The 21,408-nt window shown below is 47.0% G+C and overlaps 1 protein-coding gene and 1 pseudogene across 2 annotated transcripts in view; both read left to right on the top strand.

Annotated features, from left to right (window-relative positions):
• The window catches only part of GNG4 (G protein subunit gamma 4), a 72,343-nt gene that overhangs the window by 17,810 nt on the left and 33,125 nt on the right, over window positions 1–21,408 (top strand). For both annotated transcript variants that reach the window (XM_021072991.1, XM_021072990.1), the window contains exon 2: window positions 19,495–19,602. The gene's annotated coding sequence lies outside the window, so the exon portion shown is untranslated. The remainder of the gene's footprint in view (window positions 1–19,494; window positions 19,603–21,408) is intronic.
• Window positions 8,988–9,576, top strand: LOC110256819 (annotated as a pseudogene).

Here is a 21,408-nt window from a genome sequence, read left to right on the forward strand (position 1 = left end):
GGATACTGAGACATATTTGGTCTTTGCCTCCTTCTCTACTTACTGAGACTTTGAGCGCTGGATCACATGTACTTTGTTCTTGCATTTTTTAGCCTTTTCTCAGTCTTTTCCTGTCTCTGGTGCCTCTTCACAACTAGTTGACCTCTGGTTAAAGGGAGAAATTGGCAGAATCTGCCTCCCTGGCGGAGTGTCAGGAAGAGATTTTCCACCATGGTCCAGCCATATGGTATGTGGGGGGAGGTGTTTTTGTCCCCCTCCGGTGCTGCACATAGGGGCCCTGGCACAGGTCAGATCAGCTAAACATCTCCTGTGGTCGTGGCTTCTCTGGCTGCCAGGAAGAGGTGGAATTTATCTCTGCTTGCCGCCAGCCCCAGTCCTGCCGATCAATTGCCACCACCACCTCTACTTAGGGACAATTGACCACCACAAACAACTACTTTCCTGGGGTCATCAGCAGGCTATTGACATGTTAAAGAAAAGCTCCTGTCAGATTCTCTTTTTTTCTTGGAAAATACCCAGATTATTTTCAGGCTTATTTAACGTGTCTGTGTTTTGTTTTGTTTTGCTTTGTTTTTCACTGCTGCTAACATATTCTTTTCCACATGTAGCTCACTTGAGCAACACAAATCATTGCAGCAGAAAAGTACGAACATCCACCTTGGAGAAATCCCTTTAATGCACATGAGAAAGAATCAGGTGTATTAGTGGGTGGCAACCTTTGATGTCAGATCTTCCTTTGTTTTTTAAAGACAGCTGTCTTTGGAGTTCCCTGGTGGCTCAGCAGGTTGAGGATCTGGTGTTGTCACTTCTGAGGTTCAGATTGTTGCTGTGGTGTGGGTCTGATCCCTGGGAACTTCTGCCTGCCACAGGTGCAGCCAAAAAAGAAAAAAAAAAAGACGTAAAAAAAAGTCAACTGGAGTTCCCGTTGTGGCGCAGGGGTTAACGAATCCGACTAGGAATCATGAGGTTGCGGATTCGGACCCTGGCCTGGCTCAGTGGGTTAAGGATCCGGTGTTGCCGTGAGCAGTGGTGTAGGTCACAGACGCGGCTCGCATCCACATTGCTGTGGCTCTGATGTAGGCTGGTGGCTATGGCTCCGATTCGAACCTCCATATGCTGCGGGAGCAGCCCAAGAAATGGCAAAAAAAAATAAAAATAAAAAATAAAAAGACAACTACCTTTGAGTTGTCATTTGGTCCTATAAATTCCTCTCCTCTAGAATGAAAACTACCATTTTTCCTTCCCCCACCCCAAGATCAAGCCATTAAATTGTTACCTAATCTCAAAAAAATCTAATTAGGTAAGGTCTGATATTCTGTGAATGTGCGGAGTTGTCTTATGCGTTTTGTTCTGACCTGAGGCATTTTACTTGATTCTCATCTTTTAGGGGCAAGAAGATGAGTTGAGATGAAATGCAGAGAGACAGAAACTTGCTCCAAGTCATACAAGCAATTAAAAATACCAGGATTAGAATATCTGAGGACAGTCTTTTCTGATTCTTCAAGCTCCCTCTCCAGAACAGGCATGAGGCACGTTTCAATGGCTTCACCTAAAGGGAGAAACTCTCTAATTCAGTTCTGGCAGCTTGTTTTGCCTCCCAGGTATTCACACAAAGGTGAACCGTGTGCACACTCAGCCCTGCCCTGCACCAGGCAGTCTTCATCTGGCAACAGGCAGCACAACCTGCTGCCGCTCTGCTTGTTCTTCTGGGCTTTCACAGGGTTTATTTTAAATTCCATTTATTTATTTATTTATTTATTTATTTATTTATGTCTTTTTACATCCACACCTATGGCATACAGAAGTTCCTGGGCCCAGGATCAAATCCAAGCTGCATCTGCAACCTATCAACCTGTGCTGTGGCTTGTGGCAACGTCAGATCCTTAGTGATCCAGGCCAGGGATGGAACGTGCATCCTCACAGAGACAACATAGGGTCCTTAACCCACCAAGCCACAATGGGAACTCCCTATTTTATTTTAATAATGATTTTTACTTTTTCCATTATAGCTGTTTTACAGTGTTCTGTCAGTTTTCTACTGTATAGCATGGTGACCCAGTTACACATACATGTATACATTCTTTTTTCTCACATTATCATGCTCCATCATAAGTGACTAGATATGGTTTCCAGTGCTATAGAGCAGGATCTCATTGCTTATCCATTCCAAAGGCAATAGTTTGCATCTGTTAACCCCAAATTCCCAGTCAATCCCACTTTCTCCCCCTCCCCTCCCCCTTGGCAACCACAAGTCTGTTCTCCAAGTCCATGATTTTCTTTTCTGTGGAAAGGTTCATTTGTGCCGTATATTAGATTCCAGATATAAGTGATATCATGTGGTCTTTCTTTCTCTTTCTGACTTACTTCACTTAGTATGAGAATCTCTGGGAATTCCCTATCTTAAATTCCTATGTGATGTGTTCACGGAATGAAGTTTCCTTGTCAGTAAAATGCCTTCTTTGGGTTAACTGAGAATTCATCCACACATCACACTCTTAGAAGAATTGGGAAAAGTAAACCACACCAGATATGTCAACAGTCTCAGGCCAGAAGCCACCATCGAGCCCAGCAGGACCTCCTGGGGGTGTGAGCATCTGTTACCCCAAGAGTGTTGGGTCCTAGAGGCCTCCAGGGGACGGAGCAGTGGATGTGTCTGAGTCCCTCTCCATAGGGTCCTCGGGCCTCTGTTCCTAAGTGGTTCTGAGCTATGTGCACACCCCACAGGGTGACTGTGGGGCCATTACACAGCCCTTGTTTAGGGTATGCATATCTTCCAGGGGCCTTAAACTGCCGTCTTGAGCTGTGTTGACTGGTGGTTTATAAGCCCCGTGCCCTCTCCAGAATTACGAGGGGGTGGGGGTGAACAAAAATGCCCATCTTTGGCTGCGCTGCCTCAACAGGGATCCCGCTGTGTGATGACACCGCTGCAGGCCTCTGCTGGCCTTGACTGACAAACTGCCGTGAGCAGCAGTAAAGCTCAGGTATTTGGGATACTTGAAAGGTGTGTATCTGACAGTTTTAAGATGCTGATGGCTGGAGGGTCTTTCTTAAACAGCATCACAAGAGAATTCTCACAATTCTTGTGTAAGGAGTAGCAGCCTCTTTCATGAGCTTGTGTTTGGTGTATGTGAATTTATGATGCATGGAGGCTTCCATATCTCATTATTGTTGTCTTGTTTAAAAAGAAAGGGAAGGGGAAGTTCCTGTCGTGGCTTAGTGGTAACGAACCTGACTAGTATCCATGAGGACACAGGTTCAATCCATGGACTTGCTCCATGGGTTGAGGATCCGGAGTTGTCGTGATCTGTGGTATAGGTCCCAGACTTGGCTCGGATCCTGCATTGCTGTGGTGCAGGCTGGCAGCTACAGCTCCAATTCAGCCCCTATCTTGGGAACTTCCATATGCTACAGATATGACCCTGAAAAAAAAAAAAAAAAAGGCAAAAGAAATAAATAAAATGGAGACCACAGAGAGAAGTGTTTGAATGGCATGCCAAGCACACATCCCTAAAAAAAAAAAAAAAAAAGGAAGGGAGTTCCCATTGTGGTGCAGCAGAAATGAATCCGACTAGTACCCATGAGGATGCAGGTTCAATCCCTGGCCTCATTCAGCAGGTTGAGGATCCTGCGTTGCCGTGAGCTGTGGTGTAGATCGCAGACATGGCTTGGATCCCGTGTGGCTGTGGTGTAGGCTGGCAGTTGCAGTTCTGATTCAACCCCTAGCCTGGGAACTTCCATATGCCACGGGTACAGCCCTGAAAAGCAAAAAAGAAAAAGAAAGGGAAGAATGTGTGTAATCTATACCAAGATCCATAACAAGTCTCTTCCTGGTATGTACTCTGGAGAAGGTCTTACTCAAGAGAGATGTCCCCAGCACTGTTGTACAAAATAACAAAATATTGGAAATAGCCAGCTCTGCATCAGCAGGAGAAAGGCTAAAGGGTAATTATATACAGTGGAACACGATAGCAATAAACTGGATGAATCTCAGGAAAACAGTTCAAGAGGATATACCTGCTATCCCATTTTTAAATATTTTAAATAGAAAAATAATTATATGTATTGTTTAGAGAAACATATATATATATTTTTTTCATTTTTGGCTGCCCCACCAAAATGGGATCCCTAACCCACTGTGCCAGGAGAGGGAACCAAGCCTGCATCCGGCACTGCAGAGACGCCACCAATCCTGTTACACCACAGCAAGAATCCATATGTTTTTAAATGATAAACAATAAACCAAATTCAGAAGCATGCAGGGGGTGGCACACTATTAGGGAGACGTTCCCAGGGAATTTTGACCATATATTTTTGTTTTATTTCATAGGCTGGGTGGGAAATTGTCCATGGTGTTCATTGTATTTTTCTTTAAATTTTACTAACTGTCTGGAATATTCCTAATAAAAAACAGGTGGGAATCTACCCAACTCTCTGCTCAGGACTGCAGAGTGGAAAATAAGGACTAGATTATTAGATCAAAGCAGATGTTTATGAGAAAGCATGGTGCATGTTTTGTTCTTTGCTGTTTATTTCTTTCTCTCTCTCTCTTTTTTTTTTTTTTCCTTTTCTTTTTAGGGTCACACCAGCAACATATGTAAGTTCCCAGACTAGGGGTCTAATTGGAGTTTTAGCCGCTGGCCTACAACATAGCCACAGCAATTCGGGATCTGAGCCGAGTCTGTGACCTACACCACAGCTCACGGCTATGCGGATCCTTAACCCACTGAGCGAGGCCAGGTATCAAACCTGAGTCCTCATGGATACTAGTTGGGTTCATAACTCACTGAGCACATTGGGAACTTGCTGTTCCTTGCTGTTCCTATGCACAGTGGGCCTTAGCTGCCCAGGAACCATCTCTTGGCCACACACCATGGAGAGCAGATCACAGCCACACCCTGAAAGCTCGGGGATGAGCCCGGGAACCAGCGGCCAGACTGACATCCAAACAGATAGATGGACCTGCGGAGACCAGTCCCTAATGTAACTGTCGGATGCCCAGTCCCAGTTAAGAAAACTTCATGTCTGTTCCAGGCAGCAGAAAGCAGCTCTAGTGTCTTAAGCAGAAGGAAGACTTATTGTCGAATCAGTGGGAATTCACAGATAAACAGAATCGAGTCAACTCTGAGGGTGGGACTGGAGAACCACTAGCGAGTTTCCGTGACCTGTGAACACCGCCAGCAACACCACTGCATGAACAGTATCTTGGCAGCCCTCTGCCCGCAGCCTCGTTAGGAGGGGCTGGGACCCTAATAGCCATTTGGCCAGACTGTTGCGGGACCCTGGAACCTGCCCCAACATAGAGCTTTGGGATCCATTCCGTCCTTAAGATTCCATGGATTTTTGCAGATGTGGTTGCCATGACCTTAAAAAAGCTAAACAAATATTCCCATGATCCCATCCTATGCCAGTCTTCTCATAGGCTAAAATTCCTTCACGAATATCGATTTTTAAAGGCGCCGTGATGCTGGAGCATGAAATAGGTACATGCTCTTCATGGAATTAAATCAAAGAATAGAAACAAACCTCCTAATTATCTGAAGTAATGTACAGGTGATTTTGACTTTCTGTTTCTCCATGGAGTTTGGATATTTTTATAATTAGTGCATAATTAGGGGAAAAAACTAGGTCCATTCCATGTGGGGATTCTTTTGAAGGCATGTTATACTGAGACCTGGAACCTTTGCCACTGATACTGTTTGAACCTTGTAAAGCCTCATCATATCCACCCCCCGCACTGACTCAGAGGAAAAAGTTGGCGCTTGGCTTTTTGTCTGGTTGGGTTTTGGTTTTGCATTCAGTTCAATTAATTAGATATCCACTCAGTGGAAAACCCTTTGCTAAGTGTCCTGAGGGTATCAAAAGGAACCAAACAGGAGTTCCTGTTGTGGCGCAGTGGTTAACGAATCCGACTAGGAACCATGAGGTTGTGGGTTCGGTCCCTGCCCTTGCTCAGTGGGTTAATGATCCGGCGTTGCCGTGAGCTGTGGTGTAGGTTGCAGACACGGCTCGGATCCCGCGTGGCTGTGGCTGTGGCGTAGGCTGGTGGCTACAGCTCCGATTCGACCCCTAGCCTGGGAACCTCCATATGCCGCGGGAGCGGCCCAAGAAATAGCAACAACAACAACAACAAAGACAAAAAGACCAAAAAAAAAAAAAAAAAAAGGAACCAAACAAACTCCTTGGCCTCAAAAGAGCTGGCCATCTAGAAAGGAAGAAATTATTTGAAGGTCTAATGTGGTGAAGGACATTAAGAAGGCTAGAAGTGGAGTTCCCTGGTGACTCAGTGGGTTGAGGATCTGACGTTGTCACCACTGTGGCTCTGGTCACTGGTGGGGTGTGGGTTCAATCCGTGGCCTGAGAACTTTTGTATGCCTTGGGCACAGCCAAAAAAAAAAAAAAAAAAAAAAAATCCAGAAGTGTCACAGTAACAAAGGGGAGGCCTTGGCCCCAGGGCAAGGTAGCAAGCCAGCTCTCAGAGCTTTTTTGGAGAGGGTGGTAGTATCCAAATGATATCTTGAAGATGTGTAGGGGCAGCTTTTAATAGGAAGAGTTGGGGAGGAGAATAAAACACTGGTGTTGCCCTGAGCTGTGGTGTAGGTCGCAGACACAGCTCAGATCTGGCGTTGCTGTGACCGTGGCATAGGCCCATGGCAACAGCTCTGATTCGACCCCTAGCCTGGGAAACCTCCACATGCCTCGGGTGCGGCCCTAAAAAAACAAAAAAACAAAAAAAAAAACAAAAACAAAAAACAAAAAAAAAAAACACTTGCAGCAGAAGCATGACGCTAGAAAGTTCTAGGCACCTAAAACTAGACTCAGGCAGCCAGTTCTAGGGTTGGATTGAAATGGTTTGATTTTGAATAGTATACAGAGGAAGTTTGGCATCAATTTTGTTGAAGTCTCTTGTATTTGACAGCTCAGAAGAAACAACCAAGCCATTGAATGTGGCTGAAAATATAAATGTTCTGGCTTTATCTGGGCCTCTGCTTGTCCTCACCTCCCCTGTTTCCTTGCCTCAACGTTGGCCTCACCTGTTGTCTGATTTACTCCCTGCATGAAAAAGCAAGTGGGTGTTTGATTTCATCACCTCTACGTAGAGCAGGTGCTGATGGAGTTCACAGAGGTCCCATGGCAGCCTCTGGTCCTGCTCAGCGCTGTGGGCTCCGTGGAGGAAAGCGCTCAGGACCTCCAGCTGCTGGAGGATCTGGCACAAAGATTCCAAATGCCTTCAAGGAGGCAGCCCGTGAGCTACAGAGGCTGGATGGATGTGGAGCCAGGAGCCTTTGACCCATAGCTCAGGGCAGGGGTGTGTGAGGGGAACTTGTGCAGAAATCCCCAAAGCAGAGGAGGCTGAGGGTTCAGAACACAGAAGTGCAGAGAAGCAATGGAAGAGGAGGCTGGGCTTGCAGCAAAGGAGCCCTCGTTAGGAAGAGCCCTGTCATTAACAAGACCCCCCTCATTAACAAGACCCCCCTCATTAACAAGACCCCCCTCATTAACAAGAGCCCCTCATTAACAAGAGCCCTGTCATTAACAAGAGCCCCATCTAGTGCATGTGAGTCAGGATGCATTGGGCTGGGGTCAGTCTTAATCTGCAAACTCTGCTGTGCGGCGGGGGAAAAGGTGATTCTTTCAATTTTCCTATAACTCAACTTCTACTGAAGCATGTTGGTCCCATGGCTGGCAAGGAACTTTAGTCTCAGCCTCCCTGGGGTTGCCTCAGGGCTCCCTCAGAATTTATGTGGGGCCAGGGTGTTGGGAGAGGTGCCCCTCCAGTCCTTAAGGCGTCTGCTCACCGGGTGACTGATGAGACACAGCAGCCGTCTTTGAGCCCTTGAGGGTCTCGATGGTCTCATGTCTGACCCTCCTCAAGCCTGTCTGGGACCCTCTCTGCCTAGGGGATCAGGCAGCCATTGTGCTCTGGGGTCTTACCAATCCTGCATGCCCCCCACTAAAAAGGCTTTGCAGCCCCTCAGCCCCCCTGGCCCCGGGGGCAACTCCATTCTTCCTTTTGCTTCTGGCCAAGACATCGTCCCCTGTATGCTGAGTTCCTTTTTTCCCACCTCGGAGGCATAGGTTTTTGGATGCCAAAGCCAAAAAGACTTTCAGCAGGTATATCTGCTTTTTAACCTGCCACACCCGTCCTCTGTGAAAGGGGAGATGTAGGATAATGTCTCAGAATGCCTTCCAATCGCACGTGATTGAAGGTAAGGGATTTGGGTTTTCTTTCAGATGTCACTCTACTCCAGGTGCTCTAGATTTCCCCTGATGATGTTAACACGTGGAAGGTTTGCAGTGGAAGTTTAAGGAGATGCTGGATCTCAGGGTTGTGGAAGTACAGTGTCACCCCTGTGCAATCCTGAGATGGAGCACCTCCTTAAATTCCGCACCCTAGGTGCCTCACTGGTATCTCGCTTGTCCAGGCCCACACTCAAGCTTTGAAAAGGAAGGGAAGGTCAAAAGAATGAGAAGAAAAGCCACAGACTGGGAGAAAATATTTGCAAAAATATATCTGATAAAAGACTGGTATCTAAAATATGTAAAGAACTCTTAAAACTCAACAAGAAAACAAACAACCCTTTTAAAAATGGGCAAGAGTTCTGAACAGATGCCTCACCAAAAAAAGATACACAGATGGCAAATAAACACTTGAGAAGATGCTTCACATCATATGCCAGCAGGGAAATGGAAATTAAGATTTCTTGGAGTTCCTGTCATGGCTCAGTAGTTAACGAATCCAACTAGGAACCGTGAGGTTGTGGCCTCGCTCAGTGGGTTAAGGATCTGGCATTGCCGAAAGCTGTGGTGTAGGTTGCAGACGTGGCTCGGATTCTAGCTGCAGGTTGCTGTGGCTGTGGTGTAGGCCAGCAGCTACAGCTCCGATTGGACCCCAGCTTGGGAACCTCCATGTGCCACAGGTGTGGCCCTAAAAAGACAAAAAAAACAAACAAGATTTCTTTTCAGCCAACACCACAATCTTCTAGTAATTCGCCAAAATGACCAACACAAAGGCAAAGAGGAGGCCACCTGGTATATGTTCTCTAGGCCTTTTAGAAAACATGGGTTGTTCCTTTGGCCACATACATGCAAATCTACAAGAAATGTGATATTGAAGACATCAAGGGAATGAGCACTGTTCAAAAAGGAATGCCACAAATGTTACCATGGCAAAACTGGAAGAGTCTACAGTGTAACCCAGCATGCTGTTGGCATCATTGTAAACAAGTTAAGGGCAAGATTCTTGCCAAGAGGAATAATGTGCGTATCAAACCTATTAAGCACTCTAAGACAGCTTCCTAAAACGTGTGAAGGAAAACGACCAGAAAAGGAAGGAAGCCAAAAAGAAAGGGACTTGCATCCAGCTGAAGTGTCAGCCTGCTCCACCCAGAGAAGCTCACTTCATGAGAACCAATGGAAAGGAGCCTGAATGGTTGGAACCCATTCCTTATGAATTCACGGCATGATAAGTGTAAAGAAAATTAAAGACCTAGACTGTAGAAATTTTTTTCTTAATTGAATGGAAGTGTGGTGTCTCCTCCTCCAAAGAAATATTTAAAGCAGATTGTTCAAAAAAAAAGAAAAAGGAGTTCCCATCGTGGCTCAGTGGTTAACGAATCAGACTAGGAACCATGAGGTTGCGGGTTCGATCTCTGGCCTCGCTCAGTGGGTTAAGGATCTGGCATTGCCGTGAGCTGTGGTGTAGGTCACAGACATGGCTCAGATCCCGCATTGCTGTGGCTCTGGCATAGGCCAGCGGCTACAGCTCCGATTAGACCCCTAGCCTGGGAACCTCCATATGCCGTGGGAGCAGCTCAAGAAAAGGCAACAAGACAAAAAAAAAAAAAAAAAAAAAAAAAAAAAGAAAGAAAGAAAAGAAAAGAAAATTAAAACGAGATACCACTACACACCTATGAGAATGGCCAAAATCCAAAACACTGAAAACACCAAATGCTGGTGAGAATCTGGAACAACAGAAACTGGCATCATTGCTAGTAGGATTGCAAAATGGAACAGACATCCTGGGAGACAGTTTGTCAAGGTTTTGTTGTTGTTGTTCTTTGTTGTTATTTTGCTATGCCTGAAACATATGGACATTCCTGGGCCAGGGGCTGGACCCTTGCCACAACAGCTATCCAAGCCACTGCAGTGACAACACCAGATCCTTAACCCACTGCACCAGAAGAGAATCCAAACCAAACTAAACATATTCTTACCATACCATCCAGCAATTATGCTCCTTAATATTTACCCAAAGAAAATGAAAATATATCCACCCCAAAACCTGCACAAAGATATTTATAGCAGCTTTATTCATACCTCCAAAACTTTGAAGCAATCAAATGTCCTTCAGTTGGTAAATGTATAAAATGTGGTACATCCATAAAATGGTATATTTTTCAGCACTAAAAATAAATGAGGTATCAAGCCATGAAAAGACATGGAGGAATTTTAAATGAATAGCACTAATAAAAGAAGCCAATCTGGAAAGGTCATACACTATATGATTCCAACTATGTGACATTCCAAAAAAGGCAAAGTTATGGGGACAGTAAAAAGTGGTTGCCAGAAATTAGGTACAGCACTGAGGATTTCTTTTTAAACAGACTATTTTTGAGAACAGTTTTAGGTTCACAGCAAAATCGGACACAAGGTACAGAGTTCCAGAGTTCCTGTTGTGGTGCAGTGGAAACGAATCCAACTAGGAACCATGAGGTTGTGGGTTTGATCCCTGGCCTCGCTCAGTGGATTAAGGATCTGGTGTTGTCATTAGCTGTGGTGTAGGTTGCAGACACAGCTCGGATCCCACATTGCTGTGGCTGTGATGTAGGCTGGCAGCTACAGCTCTGATTAGACCCTTAGCCTGGGAACCTCCATATGCCGCTGGTGCGGCCCTAAAAAGACAAAAAAAAAAAAAAAAAAGTACAGAGTTCCCACATACTTCCTGTCCCCATGTATACATAGCCCCACCCCACCGTCAGCTTCCCCCCCAAAAAATAGGCACATTTGTTACCATCTATGAACCTACCTTGACACATCATCATCACCCAAAGCCAACAGTTTTCATTTGGGTTCATTCTTGGTGTTGTACATTCTCCAGGTTGGCCAAATCCTCAGAAGACTTTTGGAACAATGAGACTGTTCTGTGTGATACTATGATGGTAGATAGATGTCATACATTTGTCCAAACCCTCCTGGGAGCTACTTTCAAGATCAGTTCCTCCCTGGGTTCAAGAAAGTCAGTGATGTGTCACAGATTTTCCCAAGAGCTGCAGTTTACTCATAGTCCTCCTCTTCCCGTGTTTCAGGGCCCTGTTTGTAAATACCACCCTTGACCAAGACAAATTACAGGTTGCTAGAGATGAGAGGAAATGGCCACAAAGCCAAAGACAACAAAGAAATCTTATTTGATCTGTCTTACTCCTAAAAATCTCACAGAAAGCAATATGGGAAATAATTTATACACCACACAGAGTAAGTAAAATCCTATACTTCGTAACAAAACCATCTTCTAAAAAAAAAAAATATATTTTCCAGGAATGTGAAAATAAAGGGTTTGCCCTAAGGATGCTTAAAGAAAATTCATTCTTCCTGAATCATGCTAGCATTTAATTTCATTTTTTAAGTTTTATTGAAGTATGGTTGATTTACAATGTGATAATTTCTGCTGTACAACAAAATGATTCAGTTAGAATAATGCTAGCATTGATCCTTTTCTCAATCAAAAATTATGGAGAAAACTCAGAAGTAATGTCTTTTTCTGACATTCACCTGCCACTTTGTAGAAATAGCTTTTCTGTTGAAATAATATCATGTCAAAATGGGATTCGGCATAGTCTAAAGTCCTACATGATCATTCAAAGGACTTGCCTGGCCTGTGACCCTTTCTTCTTTCCAATTTCTCCCTTTTCGAATGAGAGCGTCTGTCCTATACCTGTCTCATCATTGTGTCTTGGAAGCATGTAACTTGTCTAGCTTCACTGGTTCACAGCTGGAGAGGAATTTTTGCCTCAGGATGAATCATGCTTCAGATGGTACCCATACTTGATTTGGATGATATTTAGATGAGATTTTGGACTTGAGTTAATGCAAGAGTAGATTAAGACTTTTGACCTGTTGGGATGGGGTGAATTTATTTTTCATGTAGGAAGACATAAAGTTTGAGGGACCCAGAGGGTAGAGTGTTATGGACTGAATTGTGTCCCCCACCAAATTCAGAATGACTATTGGCAATAGGCTTTTAAAGAGGTCATTAATGGGGTCATGTGGATGGGCTCTCAATCCAGTGTGACTGGTAGCTTTATAAAAAGAATTAGGACACTGCCACTCACAAAAAGACACCTCAAGAAGGTGGTCGTCCATTTGAGGACACAGTGAGAAGGGGTTGTCTGCAAGCCAAGAAGAAAGCCTTGGAAGAAACCAACCCTGCCTATACCTTGATCTTGGACTTCCAGCCTCCAGAACTGTGAGGGCGTACATTTCTGTTCTGGCAGGCCCAGCAAACAGATGCAGTTGGAGCGGGCCAGAGAGGAAGCTGGAGGAGATGGCCAGCCCTGTAACAGGAGTGGGTGTAACGTTCACAGCCCCTCTTCCCCTGCTTCATGAGCACCTGAGCCTGTTAACCCCCCAGATCTGTGACCCTGTCTGTAGCTATAACAGAGTATCACAAACTTAGGGGCTGAAAACAGCACAAGCTTATTATATTACCATTTTAGGAGTCAGAAGGCTGAAATGGGTCTCACTGGGCTCAAATTAAGGTGGGATTTTGTTTCTTTCTGGAGGTGCTAAGGGAAAACCCATTTTCCAGCCTTTTGCTGCCTCTGCAGGCTTTAGGCATTCCTTGAGGCGTGGCCCTTGCCACCTTCAAAGCCAGAAGTGTGGCATCTTTGGATCTCTTGCTGTGACCCTGACTCTCTTGCTTCCCCCAACATCATGGTCCAGTTTGAACAACTTGAAAATGTAACCCAGCAGGCAGAAATAGAGTCAACTTCCTACTCTAGAGAGGCTGATATAAAAGCAACAGAGATTTATTAGACTTTTTAAATGCTGGTGCCTATTGATTGAGGTTTTTGGACTCCATCCACAAGGCCAAAGAAATACTTAGGGAGTGCATGGGGTGGAGGATTACATGGAAGATGGATCTCTTGTTTATTCTACACCAACTTGCAAATGTCCTTAAATATCACTGCTGATCTGTCAACCTTCTCTGATTTCCCTCACCTTAGCAGGGACCAGATAAGCAACATGGTCGTTGGATGATTGGTGACCAGCAGGCTCCAACATCATTCAGACCCAGCGTGCTGTTCTGAAGGACCCTTTGTGTCCCAAGTTCATTGCAGTACATGCCATGCTGAAAGCTTCTTACCCCTGTGCCTGGTTAGCATCCGTGTGATTAGATGTTACTAGCTCAAGCAGATGCCATCAGGCAATCAAGATATAAATTGAGTAATTGCGACCCAGATTGTAAAACGCATCAGTGTATGTCATTGGCAAAGTGGTTCAAGCAGGAGTGGGGGTGTCCATGCCCCTGCTCAGGGCACCAAGGGGACTGTAGAAACAGGGCCTGAATAGTCTGGTAGGTGTGCCAGCACCTGATTCTCTGCCACTCCCCTCAGGGGTGGGGACATTCGTCTCCAACCTGGGATGAGCAAGAAAGACCCAAATTTGTCACGTGAGGTTCAGATACCTTTTCGTGCTTCCTTGTGCGCATATGGAGAGTCTGAACCCTTTGCTTCTGCAGCCATTATGACTCTGCAGGTGCACCAGGGTCTCCCTCCCTTTTAGAGCCTTTTTTTGAAGCTAATGTGACCTGCATTATTGGGGCAAAACACTCCAAAATGTGGACTCAATGGGTGAACTCTTTGTGATGATTCCAAACCCATATCTCCCAGTGCTGGGGTGGGGCAGGGAGGGAGAGGTCCTGATGCTGGCTCTGAATGCCAGGAGGACCTCTCCCCAGTTTTCACACCAGAAGCAGTGTCACCTGTGAGTCAGGCATTGAACAGGATGTCAGGGTGACAAAGCGGCTTCCTTACATTCTATGTGTAGCCACCTTAGCCCGTGGGGATTGGACCAGAGAGCAAATCTATGTGAAAATACCACTCAGGATGGAAATTGTGGCTCCAGCCCAGGGTGTGGCTGTGAATCCAGGGTGAACGTTGGGCTGTCCCTCCAGGGAGCTGATTCTGCTTCCCAACAGCCTCAGAGTCTCTCACAGATGCTCCAGTCCAGGTCAGGTCCCGTGGTTCTACCCCCATTTAGAACCATGTGTCAGTATTTGCAAGGATCCATCCATGGATCCTATTGGAATAATGTGTGACCCCCCCAGTAACAGAGACTATGGCTCCTGTTCCTCAAAGCCCAGCACCACACCATCACAAATGTGTGTGACATTAGTTCACTTGACTTCACATCAGGGAGCTACATTAGCTCCACTTAAGACTTGAGACAGGGAGTTCTCATTGTGGCACAGCAGAAACAAATGCAACTAGTATCCATGAGGATGAGGGTTTGATCCCTGGCCTTGCTCAGTGGGTTAAGGATCTGGTGTTGCCATGAGCTGTGGTGTAGGTCGAAGACGCAGCTCAGATCTGGTGTGGCTGTGGCTATAGTGTAGGCTGACAGCTGTAGCTCCAGTTCCACCCTAGCCTGGGAACCTCGATATGCCTTGGCCCTAAAAAGCAAAAAAAAGAGAGAGAGAGACTTGAGACAACTGTGGAAAATGAGCATCACTGCTCTGAAGCCCACGTTTGTTCTTTCCCATACATGAGTCACATCCATAGAGACATGAATGGTATTGGCACCAGGGACACAGCTCCCCTCCAGGGGCTCCTGCCAGCCCTGGAGCCTCCCAGGCCCTCACAGTGAGACCACAGCATTTTGCTTAGAGAAGGGTATATTTTCTCTTTGGGGGTGAGGGGGGACACTTTTGAAAATATCATAGTAAAATTCAGTGCTGTTAAAAAGCGGTGTTTTTCAGCCTTCCAAATCAAGGAAGCCAGTGGGGAGCTGAGTTCCCGGCAGCACCTTGTCCTACTTTAGAAGCAGCGATGATCCAGGGAAGCATCTCAAGGGGGCGGAAGGAGGGCGGCCGGAGCACTGGTCTTGGAAAGATGCCCTAGCGTTGGATGAAAGAGGCTGTGCACATGCCAAGTGGATGGAGACAAATCAATAGTTTTTTCCTGTTGTATGGTCGCATAACCAGCAGAATTAATTAAATCATGGGAAAGGGGAGCCCCCGGAATTCCTGTCATGGCTCAGCAGTTAACGAACCCGACTAGTGTCCATGAGGATGCGGGTTTGATCCCTGGCCTCGCTCAGTGGGTTAAGGATCCAGTGTTGCCATGCGCTGTGGTGTAGCTTGCAGACACAGCTCAGATCTGACGTTGCTGTGACTGTGGTGTAGGTTGGCAGCTGCAGCTCCAATGTGATCCCTAGCCTGGGAACTTCTGTATGCTGCAGGTGCAGCCCTAAAAAGCAAAAAAAAAAAAAAAAAAAATTAATTAAAAAAAAATCAAAAGGGATCCCCCAAAGCTGGTTGGAAGTGTGGGGGGGGGGTCAGTAGGGCAGTGACCCCACCAGTACCCCCTTCACTACCAATGGGTGTCTTGGGGAAAGTCTGGTCATGCTGGGCTCGTAAAGGGACAAGCACAGACCGTCTCCAACGCTAGGGCATTCATGAATAACTCAAATGACTCAGGTTAATGTGGATTCCTTGCAGACTTGGGTGGGGCGAGATTCTGCTAAAAAGCTCACAAGCGTGCAGCTGTCAGTTCCTCTCCAGCTCCCTGGACATCTGAGCCTCTGGCAGTGGGTGTGCCTTAACCGAGGGCTGTGACCCCAGCTGATTCATGCACAACAAAGTCTGAGAATCCCTGGGCTCAAGCGGCTGTTGGAAAACTTGGGGTAGCCGGATGCCCCTGCTGAGCTAAGAGAGGCCCTGCTCACTGAGATGGGGTGGAGCCAGGCAAGGTCAAGTTCCCCAGGGGCTCTGATGCAAAGCTGGTAGAGGTGGGCCAGCCCATGGTGGGTCAGGGGGCAGCAGGTGCAGGCCCTTCTTCGTCCCCTCACACCCTGAGTGGGGCCCTAGGCAGCCAGTTGTCCACCCCAGTGTGTGATGAAAAAGTGTGAGCAGCATGTTTACATTAAAAACCCAGGAGCTCCCACTGTGGCTCAGTGGAAATGAATCCGACTAGGAACCATGAGGTTGCAGGTTCGATCCCTGGCCTGGCTCAGTGGGTTTAGGATCTGGTGTTGCCATGCGCTGTGGTGTAGGTCGCAGACACTCAGATCTGATGTTGCTGTGGTGTAGGCTGGCACTACAGCTCTGATCCAACCCCTAGCCTGGGAACCTCCATATGCCATGGGTGTGGCCCTAAAAAGCAAATCAATCAATCAATCAAGAACGTGGAGTGTTCCTGGATCAGTCATTCCAAGAAGTGCCCAGTTAATTAAACAGGACTCCTCAGAGTCTTTATTGGGTTGCTGTGTCCCTTGACCCCTCCAGAAGAGTAGCCAAATCATGGCCATTTCTCAAGACTTCCATGACCAGGGAACCTTTCTCTTGGGGCTGGTTGAAAGGATTTGTTGCAGAAAACCTCTTTCTAAGATGGGGCATGTCTGGACACAGGAAACCTAGTCTACTTGGTAAGCAAACATCCCTGCATCACGTCCATCTTTCCCTGCCTCTCTGCCAGCGCTCCTCTCCTCCTTGGTGGCACTCCTTGCAGGGCCTTTGCTGGGAGCTGTGATGTGGATACCCACCCAGGGGGACGTCTGCCTATCTTTTAAGGAAGGAGAGTGGAGAACGTTTGCTGGGCACATCTGATTTTAGAGCAAAGCTTAGGTAACCCCAGCAGAGGTCAGGGTGTGAACAGGGATGTGAGTCGGTCTGGCTGTTCTTCTGGCAGGTGACAGAGGCTGTTTCTAGTGGGGGGGGGGGGGCTGGAGCTGCTTTGTTCCCCCACCCCACCCAGGGGTCTGCATCTTCCCTGGAGCTACACTTTAAGGTCACCTTCGATTGGTAGGCTTTAGGCTCTGTCTGCCCCTGCAAGACTGTCCTCACCCCCTTTATCAACCTTCCTCCTGGGGCTTGTCTGTCTGTCTGACTCCCTTTGGAAGATGGTGGGGGCGGGGGACACTCACAGTGGGGGACCTGCTGGACCCTCCTCAGCTTCTGCAGTTAGGATCCTTCTGGGCCCCCATGGTTGCTAAGACCAACCAGCAATCGAGATCTCATGCCATCTGATGCTAATTTTTTTCTTCTTACGCTGCCTTTTTTTAAATTGAGGTATGGTTGATTTATAATGTCATATTAATTAGGGCTATACAGCAAAATGACTCAGTTATACATCATATGTATTCTTTTTAAAATTCTTTTCTATTATGGTTTATCACAAGATAATAAATATAGTTTCCTGTGCCATACAGTAGGACCTTTTTGTTTATCCGTTTTAATTTTTTTATTTGCCTTTTTTTTGTCTTTTCAGGGCTGCACCTGCAGCATATAGAGGGTTCCCAGGCTAGGGGCTGAATCGGAGCTGTAGCCGCCAGCCTACACCACAGCCACAGCAATGCCAATCCGAGCCACGTCTGTGACCTACACCACAGCTCACATCAATGCCGGATCCTTAACCCACTGCGTGAGGCCAGGGATCGAACCCACAACCTCGTGGTTCCTAGTCGGATTCATTAACCACCGAGCCACGATGGGAACTCCTGTTTATCCATTTTAAATGTAATAGTTTGCATATGCTATTCTCAAACTCTCAATCATTCCCTGCCCCTCCCTGGTCCCCCTTGGCAACCACAAGTCTGTTCTCTATGTCTGTGAGTCTGTTTGTTTCACAGATATGTTCATTAGTATTGTATTTTAGATTCCACATATAAGTGATATCATATGGTATTTGTCTTTTCTGACTTACTTCACTTAGTATGATAACCTCTAGGTCCATCCATGTTGCTACAAGTGGCATTATTTCATTTTTTATGGCTGAGGAGTATTCTATTATATATATGTACCACATCTTCTTAATCTATTCATCTGTTGACGGACATTTAGGTTGTTGCCGTGTTTTGGCCTATTGTGAATAGTGCTGCTATGAACGTAGGGGTGCATGTATCTTTTTGAATTGTACTTTTGTCCAGATGTATGGCTAGGAGTGGGATTTCTGGATCATATGGCAACTCTAATTTTAGTTTTTTAAGGAACCTCCATACTGTTTTCCATAGTGGCTACACCAAATTTACATTCCCACCAAGATTGTAGGAGGATTCCCTTTTTTCCACACCCTCTCAAGCATTTGTTATTTGTAGTTTTTTGGTTTTTTTTTTTTTTTGGATGGTGGCATGCAGAAGTTCCTGGGCCAGGGACTGAACCCATGCCGCAGCAGTGACCCCAGCCACAGTCATGACAATGCCAGATCCTTAACCCACTGAGCCATCAGGGAGCTCCTTTGTAGACTTTTTAATCATGGCCATTCTGACCACAGTGAGATGATACCTCATTGTATCTTGATTTGCTTTTCAGAGAATGAAGTGGTTTTTGAGAGTATTATTAACAAAGTGAAAAGAAGCAAATGAATTGACTAAAAAGGGTTTTCTAATAGCAGAGGCTGAGAAAACAGCACAGGGAAGGAGATGGGGGTAAAGCTACACAAAAAGCCTAGCAACTTCGGGAGGATGGGACGCGTTCCAGATGCAACAAATTAGTCTGACAGGAAGAAACAATAGCATTGGAAACAGCAGGCAGATGTTTGCGAAAATGCACAAGAGGCTGAACGACCTCAAACCAAAACGCAGTTGGGTGCCTTTCTAGCCAGGAGACCAAACAGCACTGTCAGCCCATTCCTGTCTGGCCTATGTCTTTGCTCCAAGGTCCCTGAGATCCCAGGAGATGGATGCTGTTGGGCAGGACGCTAGAGACCTCGGGAGAGGGAGCCCATGCTCCCAGAATGGGTCTTTCTGGAAGAGGGAGGAGGCAAGGCTAATTGTCTCTCTAGGGAGGGTCCCCTGCTTTAAAACCATCTAATCACATCATCGCTTCTAAATGTCCTCTTGGTTGGAATCAGATTATCCTCATATGTCTAAGAATAACATGCATCAATATGTTAACCACAGTTATCTCTGGGGAAATGCATTAGAATCTATTTTCTTTGCTGTGATTTTCTCTATCTTCACATTTTTCTCCAACGGATATATCTTTTCATAATAAGAAAAGACATCTAAACTGTTTCTGTTTGGCAGAGGTCTGGCTGGAGCAGGGCCAGTGAGGGTAGCAAGCAGGGGAGGGATAGCCTGTCTGGCCAGATGTCCCCCTTCTGCTCTTTGTCAGCTCAGAGGCTTCTCTTTCCACCCCCTTAGCTCACCATCTCCCGTGTGGCCTGATCCAAGGAGGTCAGCTGCCAAGCATGAGACCAGGGCACCGAGGGAGGCAGGGTGGTCTGGGGACACTGGCTTCCACCACACCTGGTGACCCACCTCTGGTTGTACTTCTAGGTGAGCCTCAAAGCAGGAGCGCTGAACCAGGCTACCATCTGACGACCATCAGCTACTGCTGCCAGTCTGTCCCCTGCCCAGGCCTGTCACCGTGTCATCTCTCAGCAGGTGAGGCAATAAGGTACCGTGTCCTAGACCAGGTTGTCTCTGGGGAGCAGGTGTCTCTGCCAGCCACGCATATGTGGGCCTGGGGTGAGGCTAGGCTGTAGGATCCTCGGTGGGTGGCCTGGCCCTCACATCATCACATGCCTTCTCATTCTCCTAAAGGTAGGGCCCTCATGAAGGCTACTCTATAGGTTACCCCCCCTCACATTACCGCTCATGTGGACATGCCCCCTCGTGGGGAGCAGCGGAAGAAAACAAGCTGTCTCCATGGGTTGTTGGCCTTGCCTTGGAAATCAAGCTATGTGCTCCCCCCTCAACCCCAGGAAAAGAGCTGCTGCTTAGGCCATCACCCTTATTCAGCAGCTCACTGTGGCAAATGCGACGGGCGGGGGGAGGTAAACCAACACTCCTACCCATCCCACACCTTGCAATCTAAGCTCCTTGGTCCCTTCAGGCCCAGGGGGCTGTGCCCACCAGCAAAAGCTGCCTTTCAGGCATTTCCCAGGGAGACAGGCTGCCACGCTCTGCCACCTGATGCTTATCGAGGGCTTGTAGAGATCAGCCATGTCAGGGAGGCTGGCTGAAAAGGCACAATGACTTCCACTCATCCAGAGATTCTAGACACTGTGTCCCGAGTCGAGTCGGATCAGCAGCACTGGGAATGTAGCACTTTGCCCTGCCCTGCCCCCAACTCCGAGTTTACCAAGTTACACATCACAGGATGAAGCCCCCCACCACCACTGCCACTGCACCCCCCCCAAGAAAGCTGTCCATGCATATCCTCTGTGCCCGAGGAGAAAGATGTTTGGCCACGCAGTGACAGAGCCCGTCCCCTGAGTAGCTGGCTCGTTTTCCTGTCTGCTTTGTCCGCTGAAAATCCCAGGTTCATGTTCAGCTTCATTCCATCTCTACTCTCCCCCACTTCTGCTTTTCTTCTTGCTTGGGTGGGGTGGGGGTACAAGCACACTTATGTATATGGAGAGAGACACTCACTTGTCCATGTAGAGCTAAGGTGTCTGGAGAGTCTTGTTGCCAAAGCAGGCTTGCGTCCACTCGCCCATACGCGGCAAAGCTGATCTAATGACACCAGGTTTATTGATGAAGGAAAGTACAGTGTTTATTGCAGGAGCAAACGGGGAGTCCAGGACAGCTAGTGCTCTGAACACTGGAGCGCTCTGATGCATTTCAGGAACGCATTTTTAAAGGCCAGGTGAGGGGGCCTCGTAGGGTGTGTGATCAACTTGTGCACGGCTGATCACATCTACAGGGGCACTACCACATACACGCAGACTGGCAGAGGGCATGCACATCAGGCCCGTGGGCACACACGGGCACACAGCCCCGAACGCACAAGCAGAAATGCACACACATCTCTGTACAGTGAGGGGTGGGTGGCCATTCCCCTGGGCTTCAAAATCCCCAACTGCTGATGCTTCTCAGAACTATTCTCATTGAATGAAAGTTTCCAACCAAGATAGGAACACATGCCTGCTAAACCCTGATTTCAGTGCCTGTGCTATGTCTATTTATAGCAAGAAAGTTTGGTTTTTCAAACATGGCCTGTGGACCAGTGAAATTGCTGTCATGCCTCATCTGGGCCAGAGAGTTAATGTGTGAATAAGAAAAACCCGGAATGTGGCCTGCACACCACAAGACTGGCCCAGCCTCCTGACGTCTCCCTGTGTGCTGTTGGAGCCATTGTCCCTGTGCGACCTGTCCCCAGCTTTCGGGCTGGACCCATCAGGCCTCCTCCGGTAGTTTCTCTTTCAATGGGGTCACTGTCAGCTAGGGCACGTGCTTTCCGTGGAA

This window comes from Sus scrofa, chromosome 14 (assembly GCF_000003025.6).
Source record: "Sus scrofa isolate TJ Tabasco breed Duroc chromosome 14, Sscrofa11.1, whole genome shotgun sequence".
Taxonomy (NCBI): Eukaryota; Metazoa; Chordata; class Mammalia; order Artiodactyla; family Suidae; genus Sus; species Sus scrofa.